This window comes from Dermacentor silvarum, chromosome 9, assembly GCF_013339745.2.
Source record: "Dermacentor silvarum isolate Dsil-2018 chromosome 9, BIME_Dsil_1.4, whole genome shotgun sequence".
Classification (NCBI taxonomy): Eukaryota; Metazoa; Arthropoda; class Arachnida; order Ixodida; family Ixodidae; genus Dermacentor; species Dermacentor silvarum.
The window spans coordinates 99142380-99161292 of NC_051162.1; the positions used below are offsets into that span (position 1 = coordinate 99142380).

Below are 18913 nucleotides of genomic sequence, written 5' to 3' on the forward strand. Positions count from 1 at the left end.
GTTTTAGTTCCGACATATCATTCTTAATAAAGCACAAACAGCGTTTCTTGCAGCATTTGCTTGTGCATTATACTTGCGAGATCTGCAGTATCCACCACAGAATGAGATTGTTGCTAAAATTATATGCAGCAATTGTTCACCATATTTGGTATCAGTGCTCGTTCTTACTGTTAGTACAAGCAAAGCTGCTAAATTGATGTTATGTTTAGGCATTGCGCAAGTGGAAATAAGTTTACCCAAATGTACGACTATTGCTTAGTACACCAGCACTATAGCATTAGAAGTACCACAGAGTGTGTTGCGAAGTCGGTATGTTCGTCCTATCAGCAAAACTTCAAAGAAAACTTCTTGCTATTTGAGAGGCGCACCTGTAAACGATCCAGCGAAAGCAGCATAAAGGTATTCATCATAGGGAGTCATCCTGTAAAAAAGGAGATTTTAAGATCATTACATATCTTACCCTGCCGGAACCGCATAGCTTTGTTCAAATGTGACCGCTACTTCATGAAATACTAAGGAATAAGTTCATTCCAAATTTTATGGCGCACTGCATTGGTGCAGAAATGTGCTTATTGAGAACGGTGCAAAACATGTGTTCAAAATTACTCTTATGCGTATGTAGAACCTACAGCTCATAAAGAAGTCGATTATCCCCCACTTGAGCTCTTGAAAGCGTACACTCTTATAAGCGCATCGGCAACTTCAGTTTAAAAGCACCATTGAAGACTGCAACATGTATTGTTGTTCATCTGTTGTGTTTTATTTTTTGACATGGTTGGCCAAAGAGTGCTTATGCATGGGTTCCCCGGCGAAGTTAAGATATATTTCACGAAATTTGAAAAAAAAAATCACAAGAATGATACCTTTCACCAATGAGTATAGCCTGTGAATTCCATACACTACACATAACTTCTTTTCTTCGCTTACAAAATTGCATTTCGCTGTACTTAGATATGAATAAATGCCTACAGTAGCTGCAAAATGTGAGATAGCTAGGTCACTTATCAAGGAGCAATGAAGACTGGTAAACAAAATATTTTTCTCACACTACGCCTTCGTCACTAATGTGATTGCAGAGATTTTAATAATTTTACGCAATGTTTCTATAATATTAGATGAGTAATTCGGCTCAATATTTGTATTACGTGTTGAGAATTTGCAGCATACGGATTTTGAGAGCTATTTCCTATGTAATACATGGTGCACTCTCGGAATCAGTACTCATATTTGTTTACCGTAATTGTGGATCGTAACAGTTAGTGGAAAGATGAGAGAACTGGCACGCACGACAGCTGTATACGCATCGCAGTTCTTGTTTTACTAGATGAGGTTACAGCGCTAAGGAAGTCAGCGACAACATTGCGGTGTGCAGAAGACCGACGGTAGGTGCTAGAAATGCTTATACTGTCTTCTTTATTGCAGTACTCATTTTCCACAACACCAGAAAACAACCAGGCCCATTTTCGGCAATAATTGTACTGTACAGTACACATTGCCCCTTCTGCGTATTCAGCATGTGTCTTCGTCTGCGCTGCCACCATGTTTTATAATGCCATTAACCATCCAGAATAGCCTTCTTCTTGTTTTGCATGTTTACTTATTACATGCTTTTACTGTGTTTCAGTTTTTATTGCATCAATTGTGACTTTGTAGGACGCTGTTGAAGCAAGGTGTCATTAAACAGTTGCAGAATTATTTTACTCGTTACGTGTTGTTTATTACGTAATGCTTGCGTGGCAGAAGCGAAACCGCTGTACTGTGTGTTCAACTTTACTCTTTAAGATTTGTCATCTTGCTCTTTTTTTTTCTTTTTCCTCCCCTTCTTCCTATCTTCCATTTCTACGTTTCTCTCTCCTCCTTTTTAAAGATTCGGCAGGCGTTGTGCCCCTTCCGGTGGCAGTTGCCAGCCTGCTCCTCGCTTTCCCTTTCCTGTCAAGTTTTCAAATAAAACAATAATAATAGTAATAATAATAATAGAGATAATAATAATAATAAGTGATCAGGTACACTTAAATGACATTGATAATGTCAACGCCACATTCCCCTGGGATATTTTATTAGGCATATTTGTGTTAGTGGTCCCGTGTATTCTCGTTTATCCTTACAAAAGAGAATGAGCAATATTAACCCTTTGCAGTCCGCTAAATGTGTACTCTTTCGCAGGAGGCCATTACGTTCTACGTCGCAGAATAGAACGCAAAAGTCAATCATAACGAGCTTTACGTTTGTAATCTTGGCCTACTCTTCATTCTGACAAAACACCGATTCGCACTTGCACAACTGCGAATCAGTTGAACACAATGACTTGATACAACGAAAGACAGTATGCTTACACTTTGAGAGATTGAAAAATAAGAAAGATATATCTATTTGGCACGTTGATTTGATACTAGAAACCGCACATTAACGTAGCATTTCAAAAATTTGGATTAAAGGAGGCTGTTTGCTGCCCACTCTCCTAAGTGCCTGATGTCAAAAGTGATGTTTGCTAATAGAAACATTGCGACTGCGTTTGTGGTCAGCCCACCAATGAATGAATGCATTTACGAATTGATTCTATAACAAGCTTACTCTTGTCAATGCCATTGAAAAATAGATCAGTAGATAAAAAAATGTCGCTGTTTCGCCCGCAAGGCGAAGCATCAATAGCGATAGCAAATTAGTAAAGAGCTATTCGGAGTAGGGATAGTAGTTTTATCGGCGGCATAAACTTCGACACATTCACTTACTAACTGCAATAAGAAGCGTGGTGTCAGCGCGCACAAGCACACATGAATAGACCACACTCGATGACCGCAGACAACCACTGTCAAAACGCTGGCAGCAAGCGCAGCCGCCTCAGCGAGCGAAGGTTCGTGCGGTGTATCGCTTCAACGGAAACTGAGCGGCCGAATGCACAGCGCATACAAAGGTCAGAGCCATGTGGAGATCGCTTGCAAGATACGGCGCGCGCGACAACACCGGCAGCCCATACGGGCGCAAACATATAAGAAAGAACCAAGCGCAAAGCGCAAAGTACATGAACGCATTTGTTGGCAGAGTAGAAGCCGCCCCCCCCCCTCCCTCTCTCCCATACCACCACGACGTTTCGCGCCACGGAAGTCGCGTTTGCTTTCCGCCGTGCGTTCACTCTCCGTGATAGCGCGCGTCCCACGCGCGCTTTCACTAGCACATACGGCGCGCGGCGATGATTTTATCGCCTTTGGACTTTATACACAACCTCCCGATGACGGCGACGACAGCGACGCCGACGGCAGAAATCTGCTTCGAGTGTCCACATAATTGCTATCGCAATAAAGAGAGCTTACCGAAGTTGCATAAAGCTATTTTTTATTGCCGTGGAACACAGTGTCAGGAAAGGATCGAAAAGTACTTACTCAGTAAAAAGATAAATAATACTGTCATTTGATACGCGTATGCTAGAAGCGTACGACTGCAATTTTCTTAGTCTATCGTTGCCCTCTAATGTCCGCCTTCCAGGTTCCAGAACTTCCACATCACTTTTCTGCAGGAAGAGTGTAACCAGAATCCAGGCTTAAGCACTTAAATTAGTTGTGTGCTCTGTACCACATTTAATGTGTCCAATAAGGGTGCGGCCACATTGGAGGAAATACGCGCGTGGGCTGCCACCGGCGGTAAAACGCTGCTGTGGCCGTGCATTAACCTCAACTGACGGTGCACCACTGCACCATAATCATGGAGGTGTGCTCCTTTTTGTTGTGGCGTCGCCGCATTTAAAAGACAGAAAGAAACAGGTGGTGGCTGTAACCTCTGGGTCCTTGTGCTCAGGGTTCCTTTTGTTTTATAGAAATGAATATTAATGCACAAGCTCCAAAAGCCTTTCTACCTTGCTTTTCATACTTAGCTCTTTCAGTAAATATATCTAAAGCAGTAGAAAACTGTCCTTATGTGTAAATGAATAGCCGTTGTGTATCTGATAAACCAATCGCCTGTATTTTGCAGTAATATACATTTGATATAGAGAAAATGTGTGCAAGAATAGTCAATTCAGGCGGAATAAAGAATTTCTGCAAGTCATAGCTTGAAAGAAATATCTTCAAATAATATCTGCTACATGGGATCTCAATAACGATATGGAAGGTTTTTATCGTCGTAATGTAGTACGACCGTATGCTGGATTATTTACCAATTTTTTTTTTCTTTTCAGGTATTGTATACCTAATATTCATAGCAAAATAATTACATGAGAAGTTCACAGTACTTACCAAAGAAGCTTTTTCAACCTTAGTAGATATCATGACAGTTTTATTGTTGAAGGTTTCTCTAACCTGGACAAATTAGTACACAAATGCAATCATCTATATGCCACTATCGGTTATAAACTGAATGCTTTCGCGTCAGTATGTTCACAGTCAACTATGGTTATAATGATAATGGGTACTGACAAAAAGTTTAATTGCTCGAAGAACTTGTGGATTATTGTATACAAGGACAGTGTGAAGTAGCCACACTCAGTAGATGCAACTGCAGATTATAGAAGGCCGCGTGGGTACTTCACTTTAAATGAGACGACATCAACTGGCAATAAAGAATTCTGTGACCTTCTTGAAATTTTGAAAAACTCAATGACACGTACACCGCTTGAAATACAGACTAAGACGCCCGTCGCAGTTAATATATTTTCAATTCCTGCTTGGGGACGTCGTACCAGTCAGTCCGACGCTTGAAATGAACGTGAAAGAGGTATTGGAGTGGACTCTCAAGGGCGCAGTGTTGAAAGTTTTTTCAAAGTTTATTGAAAATGGACCCGCAACAAGCCGCGTGCTTAACACAATTGATGTCTCAATTGCTAATGCTATAAAATACGGTTAAATTGTTTATCTGCATGTCAATTTATAATCTTTTTTTCTAATTAGTGCATTCATTAAGATGCAAAATTTTCTTTAGAATTATTGTGGGCATTCGAGAATTTTTTAGGGGCTTTGTGTAATAGATAGTACAATTTCGCTTGAGTTTACCTTCTGAAACAGTTCGTCGAAATATTTATTTATGTCCTGTTGAGGTACTCGTTCTGCGAAGTGATTTCAGTCGTACAGGACATGCGCTCTTAGTGTAACGCCTTCGCCAATTTTCTGTCGGCCATCATCTGAAAATCAAAAATAAACACACTTTTGTACAAGAAAAGCTAATGGTTTTACTTTTGTGAAAAAAAAAACTTCACTGTAGGGCTGAGTTATGTCGCTAGCTGCTATCAAATTTCTATGGTAGGGAGCGTAAAACAAAATTACTAGTGGAGTGATAATTTGTACTGTACTGTAACCTCGTGGAAAAGGTGGAGCAGAAATAAAAATACAATATATCAACGCCAAGTACCCAACAAATTAGAAAAAATAACTGTTCGACATTGCACGTAAAGGTTAGAGTAGAAGGAAAGTTTGCAAAAGTGAAAAGAAACAGCAGGCAAGATTTGTTGCGAAGCTGTGTGCCAAGCAGCTTTTCATAACCTTTTTTTTATGTGCTACGTAAACACGGCGCTTGCACTAAAGCTCTAAGCATCACCCCCAAAGGGCTGAGAATTACTTCGCCGTTATCTTAAATTTGTATTCCTTCTATAAATTTTTATTACTTTTAGCCCTTTCTCCCACAGGAACGCACTCAATAAGTATTTGTTCAAATATTGCAAGATCAACATAACATTCATAATCTCAAATATCTACACGCTCCAGGCAAAAGAAACCCGCTAACACAAATACGTCCTAAAGCCTCACCGAACAAATGGTGATACAGTTCAATATTCATTCTTTCCGGGTGTAATGGAAATGTGGAACAAATTTCCAAACGCTAATGTTACCCTAAAAGATGTCACCGACTTTGAAAATGCTGTTAAGGCGTATTTACGGGAGTTATCAATACAAATTCTGAAGTGCCAAGCGATATGTGCGACTTGCTCTTCAATGTACGCATTTTGATAATTTCCAGGGAATTTGAAAGTATGTTGAACAGCATTTAGGTGAATATCTTATTTCACCCTGAAGTGACAACTGTTAAGCAACTTCACGTACATTGTATATAATTGATGCATGTAACTACATTGTCCTTTCTGTTATGACTAGAGGCCGGATCTTTAGGCATTAAAAAAGCGCGTTTTAGGCGCCAAAAATAGGCAAACAAAACAACGTTTGAGGCCTTCAACGTCGTAAATGTAGGCAAAATAAATTTTTACATAAATGCAAATAATTTCAAACGAAGACGTGCGCGGCCTATATCTACGATAGGAAAACAGGACATGTTATTTTCCACGATGGCACAAAGACGCCAACAGTTGAACATAGCCGTGCAATTGTCCCATAAAACTGCTGAACTAATGACGATCAATTGGCTTAATTCAATAAGTACACTGCACACATTCATGTTCAATGGCCACTGTACTCGAGCGTCGCATATAGTGAAACAGGCATGTAAAAGAATACTTGAAAGCTGGGAATACTGATTAAAAAAAGCGATACTTTATGTCTGCCTGACGCAAGTAAATTAAGACAAAACAAAAACAGACAAATATCAAATGTAAGAGAGACTACGATTTATTGAGAAATTAGCATATTCTTACATGAGGACTGTTAGGTACAACTCTTGGCAATTTTCTCATATACAATGACATTATCCGAATTGTACAGGCTAGACGTCCCAACACTGCCAAATACACTTCCGCCCATTTGAAGTGCACATGTTTGAAGAAAACTGTTTGGAGAGCACGCGGAACGTAGTCTAATAATCACTGTGAAGATTGTGGAAACAATAGCAAACTACCATCATCTCCAGATTTTTGGATTCAAAATTGTGCCTCTTGTCACGGGGAATAATCTCATACGCTGAGAAGGAAAGCCCGACGGCGGTGAACACCTTAAAAAGTACATTACAAACAAAACAAAAGCCTGTGCACATCATATTTTTCTTTCCTCTCTTGCTCTTCCCGCTCCTTTTCCCTGACGGCTCTCCGCTGTTTCGCATTCGCCAACCGCTCGCGCAATGTCAGCCGCGGTGGCGTGTGCTGGCCGGCGCGTCCCATTTCAATGCTTCTAGCATTGTTTTCCGGGAGTTCGTTGAACTAAAGGACTAGGTGAGCCCCATAGAGTTCCGAACAGTCAATGTTGCCCGGTAACATGAATAACGGTCTCTAACTGCACTCGAAAGCGAAACCTGAGGCTAAACAGTGTTCATATATGCGCCGATATTGAAAATAGGCATTTATAGGCATTTATAGGCATTTATAGGCATTTAGGCACAAACGCCAAAATAGGCATTTATAGGCACTATAAAAAAACTATAAAAGCCCTTCTTAACCTCTAATTCATGCTCATATATATCAAGTGGGGCGATAGGAGCGCAAGGAACAAAAAAGGCATTTGCCTAAAATCCGGTCTCTATTTAAGACCCTCTATGAGGGTTGACGGTATTAATAAATAAATGAAATAAAACAGCTAGAAATTGACACACAGTTGTGCAAACCCATTCATACGAGCGGATGGAAATTGAAGGCTGGAAGTATATATTGACATGTGTACTTATTTACCCTTTTTCCCATAACATAATTTCACCCGCTAACAACTTAATGTTGCCGCTCAGCGCAAGACGCGCTTGCATGAGCTGGAACTTAATAAAATATTCTATATGTTATGTATGTTCTCGCCGAACCTTGTGTAATTTGACTGTGTGCACGCAGTGACTAGTGCGCTTTCTGGAAGGCATGCCAGCTCCGGCAATTACGCTGGATTTTTTCACGTGTCATGTATAAAAGACGACGCTCTTGACTTAAAGATGAGATTATTGACAGTCGCCGACTGTGCTCGCCGCTAGCATTTTGCCTTGATCGTAACTTGTCTTTTTCTGGGCGTAGGGTCGCCTAACAAACAGTATCCGAACTCTGCGTTGTGCCACTGGGGTTGTTCACCGTCACTACAACATGGCACCTGGTGGAGGTGCTCCATCGTTGCAGTAGCGCACGGGTTCGTCAAGCTGTGACACAATCACAGAAGGTGAAGATATCGCCATGAAATATCAAACTAGCCACAGGGTAGAAAATTTTCCCCCGGTGCACTAAATTCTACCCAAGAATACCAGAAAGGCCAATTCCGAGACAACCGCCTCAATGACAGCTCTAGTACATTCTCCACCCATGGTCCTGCAGCAGCCAAGGAAGCCACTTGCATTCCTTGGATATTCGGCGGACGACCAATAAACCTGCATGGCTCAACACGTTCAAAAAAATCTCCACCTTCAACAACTAAAACGTCCAGGAGAAGCCGCGCCATGTACACTTCTACTCGGAAGACGCTATCAGGACCTGGTTCGAGAATCGGGAGCTACTTTAGCAAGGATGGACCTCTTCCATAGCAGCTTTCTCAACATCTTCACTAACGTCATATGAAGATTTAGGGCCAATGCACTTTTTGACGACCGAGTACAGGTCCCAAATTATAGCGTCATGATCTTCAACAGAAGTGCGTCACACTCATAAGCAGTGTGGCCAAAGTTTTAATTCCTGCGAAGGCATGACAGCGAGCGTTACCAGACAGCAGTTGGGGATAGCACGATAGTCATACGTGATTTCTATCAACATTCGAAATGCAGATTTTGGCTTACTTCAGCCTGTATATTCAAACTGTGTGAACAAATATACACAGTAACAGTAGGAAGAAGCGCACTAATCCGGACACACTTCCTGATTGACGTCAGCTATTGACCAGTAGCAGCCGCGTATGGGAAACATGACGAAATATAGCAGCCGGAAAAGAGTGAGGAGAAGGCTTCTCCTCTTTCCTCTTTGTAAAAAGAGAGTGTGTGAGACGAAGGTGACTCAGAAGAGTGCGACGCAGCTTTGTACACTGCATCCATTAGAGCATACAAAGCGGACAAATTTGATATGTCAATTTATATCTTACATGAATTGGTTACATTGCTTACAAGGGATTGCTAAAGTTATAATCACAAATTAGTGGTCCATTTGCGAGCCATGTATATTATATCAATGTTGTCCGCTTCTGATTTACTATTAGGTGCAATATACATAAGTGGGATATCATTTTTTATTGCTGAGTTAGAGTTTTAAACGTGACAGTTTCGTTTTCGAAAAATTGGCAATTTATATCAATTTTTATCTAAAATTCAAGACCTAAATAAAAAAGCTCAGTGCCATTCCACTCTGTGAGGTTAGATGACCATCGGAGCTGTATATGTGGTGATAACCTACATTCTTTAATAAAGCCGCATGCCACATGAATTGTCGTTTTCTACCGTATTCATTATTTCGTCACTAAGGTGACTGAAGCTTTGTGGTTGCTATGGTAGACGGCCATGGGTTCTGTAACGATGCTTGAGCGGGAATGGGTGCGAAGACGGCAGAGGCGTTAGCAGCCTCCCGCCGCCTTCGCGCTCATTCCCACTTGTGCTCACGCCGCCGTTCTTCGTTGGTATGCTTTCTTCCTCGGTCCGCACAATACACGGCCTATCCATCACACGGCCGGAACGCAACTCTGATAACGTAACTATTCAGTGCGTGACGTCACCAGCCTAAGCGACACACTCATTGGCTATTAAACGCAGCTGGGGCCCACTGGCAATACGCTTTTGCTTTGTATCGAGGCTACGGCGTTTTTGTTTAGGCGGTCGATGTACGCACGCAGTGATCCGCTGGAAACTAGCGAACGTGCTTATGCAGTGCGTGACGTCACCAGCCAAAGAGACACACCCATTGCCTATTAAACGCAGCTGGGCCGCACAGGCGATACGCTTTTGCTTTGTATCGAGGCGACTGCGTTTTATGCGATAGCAATTATATGGACACTTCAACCGGATATCTGCCGTCGCCGTCGCCGTGAGGTTCCCTATAGATAAAATCTTCGCCGCGCGCCGTATGCCCGAGCGGAAGCGTGCGAGGACGCGCGCTATCACGGAGAGCGAACGCACTAATCTCCCATGCCCAAGCAAGGAAGCAGGAAGCCAGCGCCGGAGGGAGCGGGGGGGGGGGGGGGGGTGGCGCACTTCTACTCTGCCAACAACCGCGCTCGTCGCTCGTCCGCACCGTCTCTTATCTCCACACGGCTCTGACCTTTATGCGCCGTGCATTCGCCGCTCAGTTTCCGTTGAAGCGATAGACCGCACGTACCTTCGCCCGCTGCGGCGTATGCTTGCTGCCAGCGTTTTGACAGTCGTTGTCTGCAGTCATTCAGTGTGATCTATTCGTCTTTGTTTGTGCGCGCTCACACCGCGCTTGTTCATTCAGTTAGTAATAGTCGGGCCACACTTTCCAACGCACGCTACACATGCAATGCTGCCCGGATCGGCAGTGCAGCGCTACAGGTGTGTCCCTTCGCACGCGCTGCCCACGGGAAGCGCTTCTCATCAACACCACCGTTTCACACGCACCTTCTCGTGGTCATCGAGTCTCTCTTCATGTCGGTCTACTTACGCCGCAGCACACCTGCTTACTTAATCAGCTCATGTTTACTACAATTCATATTGCTACCAAAGCCGCTCACCTTTCTTCGTATGACATTGCGGTGTTGCTATCGCATTCATTGCTTCGCCCTTATGGCGAAACTGTGACATTTTTTTGGACTAGGCGCTAGGTCTACGTACGCAGCGATTGGTTGGAAACTAGCGTAGTGGTAGCTCCACTGTAAAAAAATGCAGGCATTCCACTCTGTGAATGTGTGCTACCACGCGAAGCCGTTTTTCGGCAGTACGCACTACACGCGGCCTCCCCATAACCACGCACGCAACTTTACTAACTGCCTATTCGGTTCTTCGCGCAGGCGCGCAAATGCAGAATGTGACTTGTTAGCAACCACCTGTCACACCAATTCATGGATGCGCGCTACGGCCATTAGCCTGCCCTAGGCGCAGCCAAACGGAGCAGCTCGTTAAGTCAGGAGCTGGGGTAGTTGTCCAAAACGAATCACGTTCACGCTTCACGTCATCTCGAACATTGCCAATTACCATGCACTGGGACTCGAATCACAGCCTGTCGCCTACCGCACAACTGAATCTGAAATGTCTGTCCAGGTAGTCCCTCTCAAATTTCGCATGCGGAGCCTTGTGCTCGTCCCATTTACTGGCGTGGTACCAGTGTCGCTTCTCTGCATTCTCTGCTTCGCGGTACCCGTCTTCTCGTCGAACCCGCCGCTTACGGACAGCCTCTCGGGCACGATCTTCGCTGCTACTTGCCGCTTGTTTCCTAGCTAGCTTTGCTCTTGCTACACCAGGTGTCAGCGCATGCCTTACTGATTTGATTTGCCTCCGCATGCCTCCGGGTGTTTTGAGGCACGGACATTGAAACGTCTATGGGAGGATAGACATATACAGCTCCGATGTAAAATTCTCAGCCAGCAGTCACTAGATTTACATTTGCCTTTTAATTGCAACGAACCTCATCAAAGTTGGTGCAGTGATTGCCGAGAAAAGCGATTTCTCCTTTCCCATGAATTGAGATAAAAGGCCTCGAGCTAATTCTTCCCCTTACGCTTCCAATTTAAGAGTATAGAACGCGATAGCGTTGAAAGATGCCTGACTGCATCTCACGCTTCCCGGCAACTGCAGCTTATGCAGCCGTAATGTTTACTGGCAAACGCTGGCGGCGAATGCTATGCACTAAGGCGAGCGTCCTGGTTCTTTTTTTCTTTTTCCCGCGCGGCCGGTCCCGCCACTGCCATTCTATGATTGGTAGAAAGCATGGGGCACGCGCCGCTCTGTGATTGGCACGCGCCGCTCTGAACGCGGCCACCAAGACAGACCTCAAATGGCAGCTGAAAAAAGAGTTAGTGTTTACGCTTCCGCGTAAGAGAATTCTGCTTTCTCTATTCAAATCACAATTCCACGCTGTCATGTCTGTAGATTGTGTTTCAGTCATACTTGACGACTTTTCTGACGCATTTTCTATGCGCCAAGCGGATGGCTTGCGTGGTTCAGGACGATTTTTCTTTTAAGTGCAACACCGCCAACACGGGATTTTCTGCGATGCGGAGCCCCTAACGTCTATCGCGTTAAAATTCTGAACAATTCTATGGCTTGTTGGCTTTTGTGCGCGATGATTGTATTTAAAAGGATGCGGACACGAAATATGAAAATTTTACGAAAATGCTGAAAATTTATCCTCTGTGTGTGATTATATCGAAAGAAGTAGTCAGCTCATTTTTGAGCCGAAGGCTTTATTGTCGGCGTTTTTGTGAGCTCGCGCCTCGCCACCCGAGCCGCGGGAGTTGCAAGGCGTGACGTCACGACTCACTCGTCAGATAGCCAGCCGGCCGGCCGCGGTCATTCGAAGCGCGCCGACGCCGCCATCGCGAGCATGGATTCGAGTTCTGGTGCCTCTACCAGCGATGAGAACATGTCTGAAGACGAGGACCATTACAACTTGGCAATAAATATTACCGCTTACGGTTATGAGCCTTCCGCGTCAAGCGACGAAGGAGATCAGGCGGCCGTGGAAGTGCCGGTCAGGTTTTCGCGAACCGTAGCGCGACGATTACTGCCTTCGTTCCCAGCCTCGGGCATCTCTCCAGCCTCGCCCTCACACTGCTCAAGAAGGCTGCAAGTGAACGAAAACAGTACCGACATCGTTTCGCCTCCTCTTTTCCAACGCGCCGCTGACCATTTCTGCCTTGCGTTCTCGTGAGAAGACCGATGGCACAGCGTCAGGCAAGCATTGCCTTTTGAGCGGCATGACAGGGCTTTTCAGCACAGCCGGGCTGGCCACATAATTATCGTCGAGAAAGTGGTCCGCGCAAATGAAGTCATTTTTAGAGGTCTCCAGGCTGTGCGTGATGACTAACAGGCATGTATCCAAATTTTACGCACCTTCTCGTCTCTGGTATACGTGTGCGACGAACGCGCCAATACCGAGCGACGACCGCGGGAAGGCACATGTGAGACGCACCACCTGCGTGGAGCGCCGACGGGGACAATGTTTCGGCAGTCGGTGACATTTTAGAAAAATACTCTCACAGAAACTGCATTTTAAGACGCTACAGTCACCACAATTAATGCATAACATACTTGTTGACTAGGAAGGTTATGAAAAATGATGTCATTAGGATTAGCATACTATGTTTTAGTTAAAAGTGTTTCTGCAATAAGGCGCTGAGGTCTTTTTATGTCCACGGCCATTAATCTTGTAATTCTGACAGCTACGTCATTTTATTGGGTTTCGACAACAATAACCTGTCATGTAATGGCTCCAAGTACATTTTTTTAACCCACGCTAACAGAAAAGTTTACATTGATTTGGAGCGATGCCAACTGTATGCTTTGCACTGTTCTCGCCGAGACAATAAAGGGCGGTGTGCCTTTTTAGTGCTCCTTCGCAGTTCACACGTTCTTCCTCTATCGCTAAATCCGCGCATTGAACTGCTAAGTAGTAGTCATGTAAATCGATGCGCACGACATCAAGTATAAATCAGTGCTAGGTAGTTTGCACGTGATATAGTGTTGCCATTGTCCAATGCTGAAAGTTGTCCTTCAGAGCCCTATTTATTTGTTTAATTGTAGTTGTGTCAAGTTTATATTCTATAATGTTCTCAGAATTTAAAAAAAATAGACCGAAAAAATAGAAACTCGACATCTTCTAAAGCATACAATACATTTGGTAACTTTTAGGAAAGCAATAGTTATGGCAAGAAAGTAGCACGGGCGTTGAGTGACTCATAACACAAATGTTGAAGCCACAGCAAGAACACAGTTAATTTCCTTGTAAGGTGCAATGGAAAAAATTGCGTAAATGTTTTATTCATTGCATAGTGAGATCATAATTCTTTACGAACAAGCCTGTGGTTAACATTTAAATATGACGTGCTGTGTGTCAAGGAGGAATATCTCAGCAACCTGGGGTTTGCAGATGACATTGTCATGTTCAGCAAAGCTGTTGATGATTTGCAAGAAATGATTCAGGAATTTCCTCGTAAGAGTGCAAAAGTAACGATCAAGAATAATATGCAGAGGACAATGATAATTCTACGCAACCTGGCAAGAGAACAGGAATTTTTTATTGGCAATTAGCCTCTAGAATTTTTGCAACAGTACGTCTACATAAGACTATTACTCACAGCTATCATGATGATGCAAAATACAGTTACTGAAGAATAAAAATGGGTTGGTGTGCATACGGCAGGCTATAGCAGGTCTTCAGAGGCTGCTTACCGCTATACTTGCGAAGGAAAGTGTAAAGTCATAGCACTCTACCGGTCTTACCAAATGGGGCAAGACCTTTGAGGGCAGCAAAGAGCTTGACAAGAGAACCGCGCAATGAGCGATGAAAAAAAAAATACAAGTTAGCCTCAACGTTATAGGCAGGAAGGACGCAGTGCGCATTAGAGAAGAAATGTGGTTAACTGATATTCCTGTTGACATGAAGAGAAAAAAGTGATTGAGTGCGAGGTATTGAAATTAATGTAGCTCGAATACTGCTCAAATCCTGCGCTTGTGCAGTTGAAAACCAACGCTAATGAAGCTCCACTACCGTGAAAACTGGGGAAGTGCAAAGCAGTGAGGCGCTGCTGCTGGAGCAGCACTGGAGGGAGGAGCAATCGAGCGCTTGTGGGGTGGTGGTGCCCTCTGTTGCGCAGCGCTGGTACCAGTCTGGCGTTTCGGAACTGATTTTAACGAGTTTCTGCTAATCAATGCGTCTAATGCTTGATTATTCCTGTCTTTCAATTTATTCCCAATCATGTTAGTTTACTTTAAACCAGTTTTGATCAATTCTGGGCTTGTTTTGACCCTGTTTTGAGCACTTGTTTTTGAGCGTGATCACGACGAATCACGCGCGACGGATGCTCACGCCGACATCCCGGGCGTGATCACGCGCGACGGACGCCGATGCCGACAGCCAGGGCCCCTAAAGTGCTTCGCACTTATAACTAGATCTGGTTAAGCCATGCATTTTGTAGAGCAGATTTCGTGGTCTATCAAGCGCATTGCATGGCCTAACCGGTGGTCATTACATCTGCACAATGGGTATGAAGAAGAAAGCGCCGTCAAAGATGACAGAGAATTGAATGGTGTGATAAAACTAGGAAATTGGCATGCATAAGATGGAATTGGTGCTGGTGTAAGACAAGGGGTAACTCAAAACTTCTGGGAGCGTCTCTCTTTCTGCATTGCAAATATGCTTTGCTGGAGGGGTTGCTGCTACTGCTGGTCATGATGACGACGATGATGATAATGGCTACGCCGGCGACACCATCTGCTTCTGCAGTATACTCAACGCATGATACTTTTTGTAGCGTTTGTTGCCTGACGGCGACTTTTCTTCGACGCATACGTGCCAAAGCTTTCTCAGCGTCTACTACAATCTCCGTTTTCTGAGGTGATGAATCGCCTGATGAAGATATGACATTTTTGTTGTTTCGGTAAATGCTTCATTGCTTGGAAGACAACCCTCTACTTCACATTCCAGGTTCAGCTTGGTTATTTTTCGACAGTGAATGCATTTTACCTTCATAATTCCTATAAGAGACGTAAAATATGTATTGCGCTTCTATAATGCGAAAAATGGATAGTAAAAAGGTTTTGAAGAAGAACGACTCACACCATATCAAAGGGCGAACCTTGTTGGTATTCGGCGTGGCAGCAGGGCTTTTAGTGAGGTTCAACAGCAGTAAGAACATAAGGGTGTTTCTATGCAGAGGCATGCCGAAAACCCTTAACGATATTCGAGGGTGTCCCTTACCGAGAGGATGCGATGTTCAGTGCGTTTACCGCGTACATGTGCTTTTATAAGTCCAGTGACATAGGTCAAACGTCGAATCTTTTCAAACAAACGAAAGTGCCACTTTTGAGAAGGTTGCTGACATCAACCGCACTCTAGTGAAGTTTTCAAAAACGAAAGCAGCGCACTACCGAATTTAACAAAATGGTGCTCTAAGAAGCGTTTCAAAACTAAGGAGTGCCGCACTCTATCTTCGAATTGTTTGGAAGCACGGAATACAATATTTTGAATATACTATTTAGTTTATGTGTACAAAGGACGGGATTTTCAAAAGTTAGAGTGCCCGCTCAATTATAGTTTATGTAATTAAGTGCCTATTGCTATCGCGTTTTTGGAACGCGTAGGCTACTTCAAGCTTGGAATATGCAATAACCCCTGACTTGGTGTTCATTACTTTGTTCCGTACTTGGATTTAGTAGTTCGCTACACAGAGTAAAGTTAATTGGCCTTCATTCAAATGGCCACCTCTGCGTTATGTATTTGCGCCTATATATGTTGATACTTCCAACTGTCCTGCGGTGCTCACTTCCGGGTGATTTATTAAAGCGAAGATTTCTTTGCGAACCCCCCTGCACCTGTCTTGCCGACCCTGGCTACCGCCTGCTGCTGCTGCTGCTAGTGCATTCTCGACGAATAGCTCACACTTGGATAGACGGATGGATCGATGGATGGATGATGTATGGATGAATTGATGGATAGATGGATGCAAGGACGGATGGATGGATGCTAGGAGCGTCCCCTCTGAAACGGGGTGGTGGATTCCGTCACCAAGGTGTTGTTATTATCTTAGCGAATGTCCTATCTATATTTTTAAAGAAAACACACAGATACAAAGACTTCCCAGCATCAACCTTGTTGAACCATTACTGAGAACTCTGTATTTGTACTACTCCGTTGTTTGTGTTCTCCCTACTTTTCGGCCACCACACCTCCAATATGATGATGATGATGATTTAATGGCCTCCCCTTTGAAATGAGGCGGTGCCAAATAGTCACCTAGCCTGCTTGATTTAATCAGGAATGATATGTATGTTTTTATTTAGAATTTTTGTAGACATTTCATTATTATTTTTTTTCCTCAGTATCTACATTGTACCTCTACCTATGACTAAGAGATCAAATCAGGTCGTATCAATCTCTTCCCTGCTTTTTTATCGCGATAGCAATTATATGGACAATTCAAGCGAATTTCTGCCGTCGTCGTCGCCGTCGTCGTCACCGTGATGTTCCGTATTAAGTCCGAGGGCGATAAAATCGTCGCCGCGCGCAGTATGTGCGAGTAAAAGCGCGCGGGGACGCGCGCTATCACGGAGAGCGAACGGACGGCGGAGAGCAAACGCGACTTCCGTCGCGCGAGAGGCCGCGGGGGTATGGGAGGGAGGGAGGGAGCAAGGGGGGGCGGCGCTGTGGGGCGGAACCAAATGCGTACCTTCAACCGGGCGCTGGGGGACTCGCGACGCAATCTCCCGCGCGAAAGGAGGAAAACGGGAATACAGCACGGGAGGGAGGGGGGGGGGGGGCTTCTACTCTGCCAACAAATGCGTACTTTGCGCCGGTACGGGCTGCCGGTGTTGTCGCGCGCACCGCATCTTGCAAGCGATCTCTACGCGGCTGTGACCTTTGTATGCGCCGTGCATTCGCCGCTCAGTTTCCGTTGAAGCGATAGACCACACGAACCTTCGCCAGCTGCGGTGGCTGCGCTTGCTCCAACGTTGTGAAAGTGGTCTGCGGTCATCGAGTGTGATCTATTCATGCTTGCGTTTGCGCCCTGGCACAACGCTTGTTAATTCAGTTAGTAGGCGAATGTGCGCCCAAGTTTATGCAGCCTATAAAACTACTATCCCTACTCCAAATTTGCTCTACTAATTTATAATCGCAATTGATGCTTCGCCTTTCGGGCGAAACAGTGACATTTTTTTCCAACGATACTCTAAAGGTCTCTTGCTTATCTCGGCTGCTGGCCGGTTGACGCTTCCGTCCACTTTAAACCCAAGCGCTTCTGGAAGGTGTGCGTTGCTTCTGGTCTGAAAGGGTGAATCCTTCGGAATTCCATTAGTATGTGCTGAGTGGTCTCCGAATTTTCGTTGCCGCATACAAATGTCTAATCTTGTTCCGAATATTTGCTCCAGTATTTTTTGGACCTTAGGCAACCTTGAGCCTCGAACAGCAAGGCACTGCTCGTTGTGTGATCGTGCAGATTTCACCTTCTAATTTTTATATTCTCATTCTTGTAAATATCCAAGGTCCTTTTTGTTTCCATTCTTTGCATACAATTCACTGTCTTTATTTCTCTCAATCTCTTTCTGATGACTCCTGGTTGTCTATTTGCAGTTTAAATTGTCTTGTACTTGGTTGCCATCTTTCTCGACCTCTTCCTCCATTCTGTGTCAATGCTTTTAAGATACAGATACTTGCGCACTTTAGCGGCCCATTTATTTTCATCCATGTTCTTGAGTCTTTCTTCAAAAATAATTTCGCTCTGTGCTTCTCTGACTTCAAAAAAACCAACCGGCCTACTTATTTTTGGTTAATTTCCAACCCCGACAAGATATCCGATTTTAAGCGTAGAATGGCATTTGCGAACGTTAGCGCTGGCAGCATTACTCCTTTTCTAATTCGACGCGCCACCACATACTTATTGTGACCACACAGTGCTATGGGTTTCATTATTGCTGCATTCCGCTTTGTCTTTATTTTCAAATTATCTTGATGGGTGCTTGAGTAAGCCTTTCCTTCGTTTATGTATACCCGTAGGTATTTATATTGCTTGACTATGGGTATGACTTCTTGAATTGACACTACGTGGTCTCTTCATTATGAATCATAATTCCTGATTTCTCTGTGCTAAACTTAAGGCCCATATTTGTCGCTGCGTTGCCATAGATATTCGCAAGTGTCCGTAAATTTCTTGTATTGTCCACTAGTAGCACTATGTCATCCGCATACATCAGTCTAGGGACCTTTCTGTTGCACCATTTGTCCATCGCGCATGTGGGATAAATTAAAACTTAATTTGCAGTCTTTCAGTCGACTTTTTATGCACTTAACATAAAGCTTGAACAACAATGGAGACAGAGGACATCCTTCCTTTAGTCCTTATTTAATTCCCACCACTTCATTACCTTTTCGACATTCCCATACAACTTGTACTCGGTTGGCACGTAAAACCCCAGAAAGAAGAAGAAGAACTTGTAC

The 18913-nt window shown here is 44.1% G+C and overlaps 1 protein-coding gene and 1 long non-coding RNA gene across 3 annotated transcripts in view; both read right to left on the reverse strand.

Annotated features, from left to right (window-relative positions):
- LOC125939964 (uncharacterized) overlaps window positions 1-18913 on the reverse strand; it is a 214268-nt gene that overhangs the window by 16064 nt on the left and 179291 nt on the right. The window lies entirely within an intron of this gene.
- On the reverse strand, window positions 4222-15680 carry LOC119464865 (uncharacterized). Its single transcript, XR_005194636.2, has 3 exons — window positions 15539-15680; window positions 4980-5107; window positions 4222-4289 (listed from the first exon to the last, which is right to left on the reverse strand). It is a non-coding gene; the product is annotated as an uncharacterized LOC119464865 (long non-coding RNA).